The sequence below is a fragment of the Amblyomma americanum genome, chromosome 1 (assembly GCF_052857255.1).
Source record: "Amblyomma americanum isolate KBUSLIRL-KWMA chromosome 1, ASM5285725v1, whole genome shotgun sequence".
Classification (NCBI taxonomy): Eukaryota; Metazoa; Arthropoda; class Arachnida; order Ixodida; family Ixodidae; genus Amblyomma; species Amblyomma americanum.
The window spans coordinates 361,826,566-361,841,152 of NC_135497.1; the positions used below are offsets into that span (position 1 = coordinate 361,826,566).

At 43.7% G+C, this 14,587-nt stretch overlaps 1 pseudogene; it reads left to right on the top strand.

The window, feature by feature from the left end:
• Positions 1-14,587, top strand: part of LOC144121853 (carnitine O-acetyltransferase-like) — a 170,888-nt pseudogene that overhangs the window by 77,198 nt on the left and 79,103 nt on the right.

A 14,587-nucleotide genomic window follows, 5' to 3' on the forward strand; every position in this document is an offset into this window, starting at 1 on the left:
CTCAGGGACCAAGAGAAAATGCCAGCAAAGCTACTCATCATTTTTAGATGCTTTGCCCAACAGCAACCGAGCACTGCGAAGAAGCTGCTGCTGCTCTGCACAAAGGCAAGGATACAAAGCTTCTTAAGAGCAGCTGCGGCTCTTCCACAATGCAAAATTGCAACGGGACAAAGTATCCGAAAACGCTAAAAATAATTGACGGACTGGGCGTGCCATGAAATTTCAGCCCCATGAAAAACGAAAATGTGGTAACAACTTGCAATAGCTAGAAAAGGAACTTAAAAAAATTTGTGCCAGCACATTCACAAAGTTTTAATGAGGTGAAAGTGCCAATAAATGCCAGGGACTAGGAAATGACGCAAAGCCTGGACATAGGGACAATCGCGTGCAAACCAGCAAAAAAATTTTCGAAGGTGCTAATTCTAGCTTGTTGCTAAAACACTCCATTCATAACATCAAAAATGGGGGGGGGGGGGGGCGGCGAGACAAAAAAACTAAAGAGAAGATGGCACAAACATTTGCCTTAAAAATGCAAAAAGCCTTGTCTCGTACCATTTGCAGGCGCTATCATGTGAGGATTTCGCATTCATTGAAAAGCAGTGTGCAATCACCTTGAAATCAGTGCGGGGCAGACAAGCCAGCAATTAAATTATTGCAATGAAATTACAGTACTTAAATTACATTTCTCGGTAATTTCTAATGTATTTCATTACTTTCTAGCAGTGATTTCACTGGAAAGTAATTAATTCCTAGCGATATTACTTTTGCTGCATTCGAGTCCATATTTCTCCTCGTATCTGCCATGCTTTGGCCTCGCGTTTCTGGAGATGAGCTCATACAAAGCAAAGATGCAGTTTATGAGGGTTTAACGTCCGAAACCAATTCACACTGGCTATGAGGAATGCCATAGTGAAGGGCTGCGGGAATTTTTACCACCTGGGGTTCTTTAACGTGCACTGACATCGCACAGTACACGGGCCTATAGCATTTCACCTCCACCGAAATGAGACTGCTGCGGCCGGGATCAAACCAAAGTCTTTCGGATCAGCAGTCGAGCACAATATAGCCAATGAGCCGCCGCGGCGACTCCCAAATCAAGAATAAGTCACGGAGGGCACTAGAGACTACTTCCATGCTTTGAAGGCGAAGAACATTCACTTTTTAATTTATATTGTTTGCTTCCTTTCTAGTGACACACCTACTCATTAGCATACAGTAATAGAGCAACACATATATTAAATGAATCATTACTCGCCACGAAACAACGCGGTATTGTGGCCCATGGGTTGCGTGATCGCCTCGAAATCTGAACGCCCTTGGTTCATTTCTCTGCACTCTTGGAAGAAATTTTTTTCCTTTGCTGATAATGTGATTATTTGGGGGTTGTGGACCACTTTTCCTGGACATCGACAACGACGCCGGGTATCGATATTAATGTGCCATTTAAGGCTTGTGCCTTAAAAGCGCGCAACCACTAATAGCCTGCAACCCAGGGAAAATGCGCACACGGACGAGAGGTGATGTGCGCGCAGGCGTCTGTACTGCTTTGGTGAACAGTCTGCATATCAGTCACAGAACTGCTGCGCATCATCCTACACTGCATACGGTCTCACATAGAAACGCGCTGCATGGCCACCAGGAGACCTCCATCACCGAGGTATGCCATATGACACCTTCACGCAGACGTACTGCGAGTGCTTGAGCAAGTACTTTGACGTCGCCGCACTGAAGAGAAGTCTCAACTGACACGTCTAAGAAAGTTGGTCGTGTGTTTTCGGGTTTCTGTGGCATCATTTGAGGCCCTATTTCTAACTCGAGGGCAACGCAGGCAATAGCGTCCCAGCGACCTGCAATGTATTTCCACTAATCTTGCCTTCAGAACAAATCAATTGAACAGCAGAATTGGCAGCTTCCAGCGCCCCTGTGCACTTCTGGGATGATGCGCGGATAAGCAGTCAATGCACTCCCGCTGTTTATGGGGATGACAAATTCTTCATAATCAGGATGGTGGGACCTTATTACACATTGAGCGATGTATTTCTGATTAAAGAGTGATATGAGAAAGATCTCATCTACATCAGCAAAGCGGCTGCTCAAACTGACTAAAGGGAGGCAAAATTTCCGACGCCCATTTTCAAGCCCAGTGGCGGTGCAAACAAAAAAACTAGAAATTTTGCACAAACTATGACCAATGCACAACATTTTAGCATCGAAACCAAGGTGTAATTTTCATTACTTTTTGAGCCAGTAATTTGTAATCTAATTTAGTTACATATGTGTTTTCTAGGTAAGTAATTAGTAATGGAATTTATTTACTTCTAAAAAGTAATTTTGCCATGTATAGTGTGTGGTAAGCGGCTGCCTAGGAAACTTCTCAGTGTCCTAAAGTTCTTACGCAAACGATGATACACCACCCAGTCTCCTACATGTGACAATGAAATATTGTGACGAAGACGACGAAACTGGCAGTGGCACAATACGGAACACTCGCGCTAGGCTAGCAGCCATTAAATCTTATCTCTGCCGTCGTTTATCGCGCCTCACTTTTTGGGCGGCCACCACGTAACAAAATTATACACCAAACAGCATTTGCATTGCAGGGAATGGCCAAGAGCATTTTTCATTTGGTTTTCTGCGTGCCAAAGGAGTATAGACAAGTAATTTTGGTGGCATGTTTTCTTCTCTACAAAGATGCAGAAAATACCACTACGCATGGATCACCATGTGATATTTGCCCACGGCCAATAAATATTTTTTAATTCAATTTTTTTCTGTCACGCTGTTTCAGTTTCAACAGCTGAACAATTAGTGTGACGTCAAAGTGTACTTTTTTTGTCACGTGAGGCATGAAAAAACGCCCATATAATCGCTGCTTTATCGTTATGATTTACTGCACTGCTTCAGCCAGCCTTCCTCAAGAGAAGGAATGACTACTAATGTGGAAGCAGCGATTATATATGGCAGTTTTTTCATGCCTCACGTGACCTGTAAGCACACAGCCTCACAGTCCTCATTCGGCTGTTGAAACTGGGACCGAAACAGCACGAGAAAGAAATGCGATTATAAACTATTTAATGGTTATAGGAGAATACCAGGTGGTAATCTATGTATAACAATGCCTTACGCATCATTACAAACAAATAAACCAGCACCTGAAAGTCAGGTGTCTATACTCCTTTAATTTTTTAGACCCACCATTCTGCTCACTGACCTTGCTTTGCAGTTCATCTCCTGAGCGACTTAGCGATATCACCTGCGAATCACAGATTACTAAGGTGTTCTCTATTAACTCTTATTCCCAACTGTTCCCGCTCCAGGCCTCGGAATAGAGCACGTAATCCTAAATACCTCCTGATTACAGAATTACAGGAGGTATTTTGTTGCAGAGGAGGCATGTGGGGACGCATTTTTTTGCATGATTGGTGATGTATTAGACACTGCAGTCCAAGACATCTCCAGCACAGTTCGGTATTGACACTGTTGCTTCCATCATTCGCAAAACGCCATCTACATGAAAGCTGAAGACACCTAAACCCCTACTGTTGTAAAAAACTGCGGGCGTGCTAGACACTTGCTTGTTCACTCAAATACGGCCTAACAGAGCAGCTGGGACACGGGACCTGACTTACATGCCTGTCAGGCTGCACTCTTAGCTATTTGATTAAAAGGTTTCGCCGCGCATTATTAATAGAGCAACTGGGAACCGGGACCTGGCTTATAAGCCTTCGAGGCAGCGTTAGTAGCCATGCGAATAAAAGGTTTCACCAGCGCGTTCTTTGAAATGCCTCAGGTATCATCTTTTACAAGGTCAATGGATATGCTCAAGCTGCTTTCAGTTTGGGCATATTGTTAAGTGACGGCCAGCCGAATAATAAGCGGCGATGAACGATGGCAATGAGATGATTTTAATGTCCGCTCGCCTATAGCGCGACCTTGCTGTTCCCGCGCCATTGCCAGCTTCGTCGTTCTAGTTACACTACCCGGAGCTGCAGAGCGATCGTCCCGATAGTGCATAGAAGAAGACACCGACGGAGAGACGCTCTCAGTGGAGATGGGTTCAGAGGTCGGTACAACAGAAATGGCATGGGGGGAAGTGCTGACCGCCAAGATGAAAAATATGTGTAAATGAATCCATGTCCACGAAGCTTCTTGGTCACAAGTCGCCAGGAACCGACGGTCAAAGCCCTTGGACGCACCGAATGGCATGGTCAGGGGGGCGGTGTCCTCATGTGTGGGCAGCGTCTCGGGCCGCCGCAGCGTAGTCATGTCACTATGTCTTGACGAAAGAAGAAGGCGCCGACCAGAAGAAAAGATGGGATGACGTTTCGGCTCCCCCACGGGAGCCTTGTTCACAATGAGGCATAACATAGCTTCGTCCTTTTTTTATACACGGCGCATGAGCGACCCCAGACACCTGGCGTAGATTGGGGGCAAGTTCCCGTCATTTCGATTGAGCGTGCGCGCTGTCGTCTGAATAATCAGTGATTCCAGATAGAGCCGTGACTTGCTGTTCCTTTCTTTTGCAATCACACGTGCCTCGGCCCAGTCTATGTTGTGTGCGGCGGAAACCGAGTGCTGTGGTGACATCGCTCCTCCGACGAAAAGAAATGTGTTCCAGAGAAGACCAGATTGCTGAAGATGTGCGTGTACGGTGTGACTTGTCCACATGTGGCTATCCTTTACACGTCATGGACTCCGTACAGCGCCAAATGGAACGTCCTAGGCTGCAAGCTAGTCCCGCTACCGAGAAACGAGCCGCGATTCCCTGTTCCTGGCATCAGCGAACCTTTGGCGCGCATATTACGGTCCTACGAAGTTAAGACCGTGCATGTGCCAGCTCGAAAACAGAGGAGTCAGCTTGTGCACGTCAAAGACAAGCTAAAGAAAGAAAAGTTCCCAGGTGTCGTGTATTCGATATCTTGTGCGGACTGCCCATCTATGTATATCGGCGAGTCGGGTGACTTCGAACGAAGAATACGGGATCACCAGAGTGACGTCAGAAACCGGCGCGCAGGTCAAAATGCGCTTGCCGAGCTCTCGGTTTCCGCCGCACACAACATAGACTGGGCCGAGGCATGTGTGATTGCAAAAGAAACTGACAGCAGGTCACGGCTCTATCTGGAATCACTGATTGTTCAGACGACAGCGCACACGCTCAATCGAAATGACGGGAACTTGCCCCCAATCTACGCCAGGTGTCTGGGGTCGCTCATGCGCAGTGTATAAATAAAGGACGAAGCTACGTTATGACTCATTGTGAACAAGGCTCCCGTGGGGGAGCCGAAACGTCATCCCATCTTTTCTTTTGGTCGGCGCCTTCTTCTTTCGTCATGTACCATCCCGACCAGACGGGTTTCCGTCAGACTCTAGACTTCAACATGTCTTGTGGTCAGGGCGGTTGACGGGGCTGGGGTGAGTGGCGAGGTCGGTTCAGATCCGGCGGGCTGGGGCACAGCCGGGCGCGGCGAACCAGGTGCACACGGCCGACGATCACGGCAGGCGAAGGACTCCGAAGCTCCTGGACCAGGATGGGGATGATACCCCGCATCTCACACCTAATGTTACGTGGCGACCAGCCCAATAATAGGCGGCGATGAATGATGGCAGTGAGATGAATTCAATGTCCGCTCGCCTATAATGCGACCTTTCCGTTCCCGCACCACTGCCAGCTTCGTCGTCTTCGTGACAATATTGTCGCTTTGCATGTAGCTTTTCCGCAGTGCCGCGAGGTCCGCCTTAACGAGGTTTTACTGTACCTGTGAGTACTAAGGTTGCTGAATTTGATGCGTCGTAATGTAAAACCTGAACCGATTCATACACCTTCTGCAGTAAGGCCCATGAGCCAACTATAAAATTGAAGTTCTGATCTATTGCCATGCGATGCGTTCAGAACAGGTGCTGCCCTTGATGGTCTCATAGATAATTTTGACCACAATGGCAACACAGGCATCAAAGGTTGCCTCCAAACTACAGCTCACCACCATTCGTGGCATGTTTTCCCCGCTGCTTTACTGTCTTTTTCCACAGTGGCCCAATCATAACTTACCTCAGTTCTGATTGCGGGGCCAATCCAGCAAACAAGTCTTACGCAGTGCTGTTCGGATGGACCTAATGGCCATACCAGTGCTCTAATTACCCCACACCACTTTCCCTTGGCCCCATAGCGACAATCCTAAGAGAGGTAGGGGAAAGAGGTAGTTGAAGCACCAGGAAAGCCAAATGTACAACAAGGACGTAGTGCAGTGGCCTCGCTCAAAGCTCTTGCCCTGAGCTCGAACAGCACAAGTACTTCTGGTTGAGCGTGCAACTTTGTCATGCCCGAGATGACAGCTCACCAGCCGCACACATCGAAACAAATTTTTATATACACATGCCAACAATGTCACAATTAAGATATGGAAGATGATGATAAGCCATCTAGGCCCTAAGCAACCCAAATTCTTACCACTGTCAAGTAGATAACCTCGGTTCACTTCGGCAATACATCCAGCTCATTACTCTACACAGCTATGGTAAATTGTCATTTTGACGTCTCAGATTTTCTCATCAAGAGGCACAAGGGCAATTGGTTAAGTGTCTGGTTCTTGGGACCAAGCGCCAATTAGCAATCACTACAAGCTCTGCGCAAACACTTCGTGAAGGGGCCACAGAAAATCTTGCACCAAAGTTGCAAATTATACTCTTTGAAAGAGCACTACTTTTTTTATTTATTTGTGCTTTAATGGCCGACAAGGAAGTATTACATGAGGGGTGGGCTGACATGTATTAAAACCTCCAGCCACAGAATTTTTCAGAAAAGGGAAACTGAAGAGCTGAACTATTCATCTACATCCTTGAGGTTTTTTGCTCCCATAATTTCTACTGCACTAGAAGCCGTTTGTTGATGCTTGAATCTGAAGGCCACACACCCATATGCATGCACCACATATCCTTTACCAGCATAGCACCAAGTAAGATAATGTCAATGCCTCATTTGGGGGAAAGGGGTGCAAGCACACAGAACAGTAGGAACAAAACGCAAACACTATTGTTGTGTGAGTCACACCTGTGCTGTCTTTTGGGCTGCATGTCCCAAGATGAAGAACAACCCTCACACCATTTTCCTCAAGAAGTGAAACAACAAACATCTGCTCCTAAATTGTAAAAACAAAACGACAAACTTAGAAGGACGAACATAAATATGTCTCGTCCTGGTCTTCCCATGCCTTCTTCAAATATGGGAAATACTTCCTCGTTCCCTCCTCCAGACAAAGCCTTTAATAAGGAGCAGGAGACCACTTGGAGGCGACTCCAGACGCGATCCTTCATGACGCCTTACCTGTTGTCAAAATTCTACCCCGGTGAATACGACGCTGCATGTGCATTATGTGGTGATTTAGCCACTTATGATCACCTATTGTGGAATTGTAAAGAGGAGCCGCCCCCGAAATCTCTAATACAGGTTCCTACTCTCGAGCAGTGAGAGGCCGTGTTGGTCAGCTCCGACTTGGTAGTTCAAACCCGGGTCATTGAATGGGCTACCCAGGTCGCTGTTAGCCTTGGACTGATAGCCACCTAGCACGGATAGTCTGTTTTCTGCCTTTTCTGACGAATTAGATGTTTTCCAATCCAATCCTCGTTCAGTTACCTGTCCTACCTACATTCGTCTGTGGCTTCTCACTTCTCGCCACTGCTTGCCTCTAGGGGCACAAACGTTGCCAGTTTCACAGCAGGAGGCCCACTTTCAAAATTTTAATTTGCAAGATCCGTGAGAGCCTAGTTGTTTTGTTCACAATACAGGCATGATTTGTTAATTTGGGGTCTGCAGGTGAAAGCTGTTGTCCTAATAGTGAATGTTTCCACTTTTCATTTTTGTGTCTTCTTGCTATCTAATGGCTAGGACAAAAACTCGTCCACCCAATGCAAAGGAAATAGCCACATAATCGTAAGGTCTCTTCCATTTGGCTGCACTTTCTGCACTAGTTCAAAAAGTGCAGCACGAGTTCTATGATTGTTTGCACTTGCCGAAATGGAAGCGCAGCTGCGGTGCAGCAATATGGCGGTGCCTATGTATAGTTCGAAGAAGCGTAGAAGGTATGACACTAGTTATTTAATGAAATGATGACAGTTATTTGTTGAAAGGTTTATGATTAATGGGCGTTTAACGTCCCAAAGTGACTCAGGCTATGAGGGACGCCATAGTGAAGGGCTCTGGATATTTCGACCACCTATAGTTATTTACCATGCACTGACATCACGGTACACGAGCCTCTAGAATTTTGATGGAGGAAAAATTCTAGGGGCCCATGTACTGTGCGAAGTCAGTGCACGTTAAGGGAGCATAGAGACCTAATTTTGATGGCATATTTTCTTTTTTATACTGTTGAGGAAGACACTACAATTCATGAATCCCCAGTTGGCATTCGCCTACGACCGCTAAATAATTTATAATTGAATTTTTCTCTCGTGCTGTTTCGGTTACAACAGCCGCATAAGAGCTGTGACGTCAAAGAGAGGTTTTAGGTCATTATAGGCATAGAAAAACTACGATTTAAATGCTGCTTGATCGTTTTATTTACTGCTGTGCAGAAGCCAGCCTTCTTGAAGAGCAGGAATGACAACAAATGTAGAAGCACAAATTATATTGCAGTTTTTCACGCCTCATAGGACCTACAACCTCTCTTTGAGGTCACAGTCATCGTTCAGCTGTTGAAACTGAAAGAGCTCAAGGAAGAATTTCAGTTTTAAATTATTTAGCAGCCGTAGGAGCATACCACGTGGTTATCCGTGTATAATAATGTCTTACACCTCATTACAAAAAAAGATTCGTTTTGTTTACGGGGATTTAACGTCCCAAAGTGACTCAGGCTATGAGGAACACTGTAGTGAAGGGCTCCGGAAATTTCGACCACCTGGGGTTCTTTAACGTGCACTGACATCGCACAGTACACGGGCCTGTAGAATTTCGCCTCCATCAAAATTCGACCGCAGCGGCTGGGATGAACATTTGAGTACCTCTCCAGATTCTTTGTCATGTACCTGCAAGCACACATTACCTTTCTGCTATTAGAGCCGTTTTGGGTGGAGTTTTAGTGCCAACTTTTCCCTGTCTTAAAACATGCTTTCAAATATTATTATGAATAATAATTTAAATAAATTTTAGTATTTTAAATGCCCAACTTCTGTACAATTCAATTATGAGGCACTTGACGCTAAAGAAAGCTTGCTTGGCTGTTCCTGTCGTTTTTGCTGTCCTGTTCACATGTGTAGAAGTGGCAGAAGTTACCCTGCTTCATCATGTCATCGTTTTCTTACAGGCCGTTCGGCATTTTCTAGGTTGTTCAGGAATTTTGAAAGGCTAATGGAATAGGAGAGAAGTTGTGTAAGGTACTGGAATCTAAAGCAGCATCAGGAGAAAACTGGGTCAGTGCGTGCTTTGCTTTTTTCGGTGGCATGCTTTTGGTCGTGAAAGCATTATCATTTAAAACTTTATGAAACAATAGTGAAAGGTGATCATTACATTGGGAGCTAGGATGACGTCACCTTAAATTCTGCAGAACACAGATTTTTCATTATTCCTGGATTGCTGCCAGTTCATGGGCTGCTTCAGCTCGGTGGTGAGGAGACATAAGGTCTTTATATGTAATAAACTATTCCTTGCCTTGTTGTGTAGCCTAACATATTTCTGTAACTTGTCTTTTCTGCTTAATAGTGCCAAGAAACACTCAATATGATATTCTAGACTAGTAAACATAGGCATTCTGTGTTGAAATAGCCTTTCGTGCTTTGTTAGTGCTTGTTTAAATTTCAAGTGCATTGTGTTTGCTGTAAACATGCAGTGCTTTGTATGCTTAGATTGCAGATTGGTGGTTGCAAGAGCCTATCTTTCATATAGGATGCCATTGGTTGTGTACTCAAACCATGCTATGGCCCTGCCAAAGCAGACGTTCATGCAGAAGGAAGACCAACTCAAGTACCTAACTTTTTGAGATTTTTTTCTAATGCTGTTTTGATGTGGAAAATGTCAGATTCCTCACAGAGTTCAATTTGCTCTTAATTCACAGGCACGCAGCTCTGCTCATAGCTGGTACTCTAGACTTCAAAGCATTGGTAGAAATGTGAGTTTTCAGTCTCATATTTTAATCTGTAAAGAAAACTTATTCAGCAAATGTTGACCTTATAGCCGAATCATGACGTGCTTCTTGTTTCATGCCCATTTGTTTTCCTATTTTGAAGTGTTCTCGGAGGGTATAGGCTAGGAATGGGCTCATTTAAAAAAAATTTCAGACATAAGAAGCAGCTTTTTTCGAAAAGCAGATCTGTGAAGAGGTCGAACGTCTGTAATGTCCGTTGTGTCAGTGCGGGAAGAGCATGCTATATTTATTTCTGACTACAGTGTATAGTGATTGCTCAATGAGTCACAACCACCATCTTATCTTTATTTACATAGTGGTTTATTCACACATGTAATTGAATAGCGTTTTCTTAGACTGGTTAACCAAATATTGTTTGTTTAAAGTCACGTTTATAGTGCAAAAAAGCCAAGGCCGATGCTAGAACTTAATGTCGTAAGTTTATTACCACCCTTGTTTTTGTGCTACAAACATCACCATAAGTATTCACATATGGTTCGCTAGGTTTTTCTTAGCGCAAGACGCTTGCATTCATGCCTATTGTATTCATGCGTTGTATTCAGCATTCATGCATATTGTAACTTGGAGGCGTTGACGTCCGAAAGTGACAAATGGGTAAGGCCCCTAACTTTCTGTGGTGAAAAATTTCAAATTCTGCTGACACAGAATAAGAAATGCTCAAAAATTTGCAAAATTCTGCAAAATTTTACTGGAAGCATAAGATGCACGAAAAAAACATGCAAGAAATATTTTTTAGCAAATGTCTTGCATGCTACAGAGATCTATCTTCTAAAATTGAAAGTGGCTATTGTAACTCAGTATCAAGTAATGTTTCGTATTATGTTCAATCAAAGAATGGCGCTTGTTTGATGTAAGATCACTCAGTTAAGCTAATACACAGTTTGATAAACAGTTAAGCTGGGACCATCGTGTTAACGCTGTCATCAGAAAGCTTTCTCGTGTCATGGGTATCATTAACCGGCATCGCCACTTCCATGCAAAGTTAAACTTCTCCTGTACAGTTCGCTTTTTATGTCTCACGTAAACTATGCACACTTAGTCTGGGGAGCAACTACAGTTACCAATAAAAATAAGACATACCTATTACAGAAGAAGGCTCTACTTGCAATACCAAATGTCCGTTTTGATCTAAGCACTTGAGATTTATTGCGCCAATACAATGCTGTACAAGTATCTGAATTGTATATTGTTAGGCTCAAATATATAAGGAAATAAAACAAAATATGAATTGCATGGGTGACACGGCACATGTTTCGCTAAATGTACAAATTTACCTCAACAGACACAGCTAAATGTGGCACATTTCAATATGACGCACAATGTACCGCACACATAGCCTAGCAAACACGTTGCCCCATCTTCTAAATAAGTTTCATGCTGCACATGTTGGCATATCACGAGCATGCCGCAAAGATATACAGGATGTATGTGCTACTTTTTAGATTTCACCATGCATTCATTGCCTCTTTGATTTCCTTCGTTTTCATGAAATGCTGACTTGATTTGAACAACCACAGACCTGTTTTTTCCATGCGAAGTTTTTTTTGTTTCCGTTTTTCTTGATGTTCTTGACTTCTGATTTTTTTCAAATGAAGCGCCAGTCATTTTTGGCAACCATAATTTTTACGCATTTCGTGATGTTGCTTGGATATTTTACTTGCATGTTGCCTGCTGCCCTGCAATGTAGGGGCCAAGAGGTGTGTGAAGACGCGATTTATGGCTTTTTCCCCTCGACCCTCACCATGTGTACAAGAGAAATAAATAAATTGAACAATGAAATAATGACAAAAATGGAAGAGATTGTTGAGATCACTTTTTCTGTTTCAGCCAAGAAAGATGGGAAATCGAAATACGCACCTTGTTTGCCTTGATTAGAAAGAAATGGTGCGAGGTCTCTGTCACTGGATTTCAGTTCTTAAAGCAGTTTTCAGGTTGCCACTCGGCAACTAGGCTAGACGGCAGTTCTTGACTTAATCCAGGCATGCTTGCAACCTCCCATCTTTTTTATGGTATAAGCCTGACCTGTAGCAGATCTTCCTCTGGGTATGATTGGTCTGAAGGGTTTGGAATTTCGTTATAATCGTAATAGTATTTCTTTATAATTTTCCTGATGACGCTAACTCCCACTCATGTTATATTCATAAAAAATATGGTAAATTAATCATTTTCCTATCATTCAGTCTATTGATGAAAAATATGGTAAATTATTCATTTTCCTATCATTCTGTCGCTCCTACTGATGTCCATAACAAGAGTTGCATAAAAAATGCGAATCTGGCTGCCAATGCAAAATTCCGCAGAAAATGCATAAATGTACGATTTTACCCGCCGCAGTGGCTCAGTGGTTAGGGCGCTCGACTACTGATCCGGAGTTCCCGGGATCAAACCCGACCGCGGTGGCTGCGTTTTTATGGAGGAAAAACGCTAAGCCGCCCGTGTGCTGTGCGATGTCAGTGCACGACAAAGATCCCCAGGTGGTCGAAATTATTCCGGAGCCCTCCACTACGGCACCTATTCCTTTCTTCTTTCACTCCCTCCTTTCTTCTTTCTCCTACGGCGCGGTTCAGGTGTCCAACGATATATGAGACAGATGCTGTGCCATTTCCTTTCCCCAGAAACCAATTATTATTATTATATTATTTTTCGCGTAATCGTGGGAAACTAGGGGTCTTACACATGAGCTATGAGGGGTGTCATAGGGGAGGGTTCCAGATAATCAAGATGACCTGAGGTTCTTTAACGTGTGCCGACATCGCACAGCTCAGGGATGTTTTTGTATTTCCTCTATCAAAATATGGCCACCACACAGCTGTAGTCAGACCCATGAACTTGGGATCAGCAGCTGAACCCCAAATGCACTGAGCCATTGCGGCAAGTATACCCATCAGTAAACTAAAGACATGACAGGAAATAGCAGAAAATTAAAATAATAAATTTTCATGCATTATAACAACACCTGGGCTAAGGGCACATTATAGTAGAGAGCTATGCATCAATTATGACCACCTGAGTTTTAAAAAATCGCACATGAATGTTTCTCTCTTAAAAGCTTGTACTGTTGCAGATAAGCATGTAAATACAAAAAAAAATTCTTTCTCATTGTCTCGCCAAGCTACAGTTTGAGCCAGAAATGATGGGCAAGGATCATCTATACAGGTCCCAGGACCAGAAATATTTCAGCACATGCCGTGTTTCTGGTTAGAAGCAAAAAAGCTTGGCAACCTACTTCCTAAGTGACAATCCGCCAAAGCATGTGCTTGTAATTCACAGCAATAAGGTATGGCAGCAAATCTTTCTGAGGCGTTCTAGATTGACAAAATATAAATAACGCTGAAAAAAAGCTGAACCCTTTTAACATTCATGTTGTGTGTCAAACACTGACCTAGCTGTGTTGGAAGTGTTCTCAGTTTCGAGCTTCAAAATGTTTGGTTTGGTTGGTTTAACGTCCCAAAGAGACTTGGGCTATTAGGGACGCTGCAGTGGAGGGTTCGGGATAATTTCGAGCACCTGGAGTTCTTTACATGCACTGACATCACAGAGCACACGAGCCTCTAGCATATCACCTCTATCAAAATGGGACCTCTGTGGCTGGGATCGAGCCCGCGTCTTTCGGGTATACAGGCGAGCACCATAACCACTGTACCACCATGGCGGCTGCTTCAAAGTTTATTACATATGTTTTACATCTAGAGAACCGACTGTTATGTTTTCATCCAAAAGACAAAGTATGTCTTAAGCCTTGGATGTGAAACTCTACATTGGATACTGATTTATGAGCCTGATTTGAACCGCTCTACACAAGGACCTGTCCTTGGGATCATACAGCTGTGCAATGTCGTGGTACTGTGTTTTTCGCCAGTGCTGGTATCATGTTGTGACACACTTTTGAATTTACAGCCACACATACTGGCTTCTAGGTCACCTTCAAGACTTGCTACATTACACCGAGGGCCCTTCATTTTTGGGGTATTTTTTCCGGAATTTTGGGAGAAAAATTGGGCAATATTTTTTAGCTGAAATTCAGGCGCAATGTATGTAAGGTTTTTGCAGCAAAAATTCAGTGAGTGTTTTTTTGGGTCATCTTATGCCTGATATATTTTGAAATAATGAAATAAATTCACTATGAGCACATTTTTTATGTGAGGCATTAAGTGATGTCTTCTTTGCTCATTATTTCATAAGCATTCGATATTGCAGGTTTTCTCTAAAACTGCGTACCAGATCAGATTTTTCTCTAGTATATCATCTATTACAATTTTGTTTTCAAAGTGCTGTAAGCTGTCTGTAATTTCTGTTTTACGTTTCAGCAGCTGCCTTTAAGATACGAGCTATGGCAGCAGTAGCAGTGGTTTTTGAGAAACTTTTCTGTTAGTGCTTGTGCCCTAAAGCAGTGCTGACAGAATGGACCCCTAGGAGTGAATGGGAGGTATGCAGGTGGCACGGGTGCCCAAATG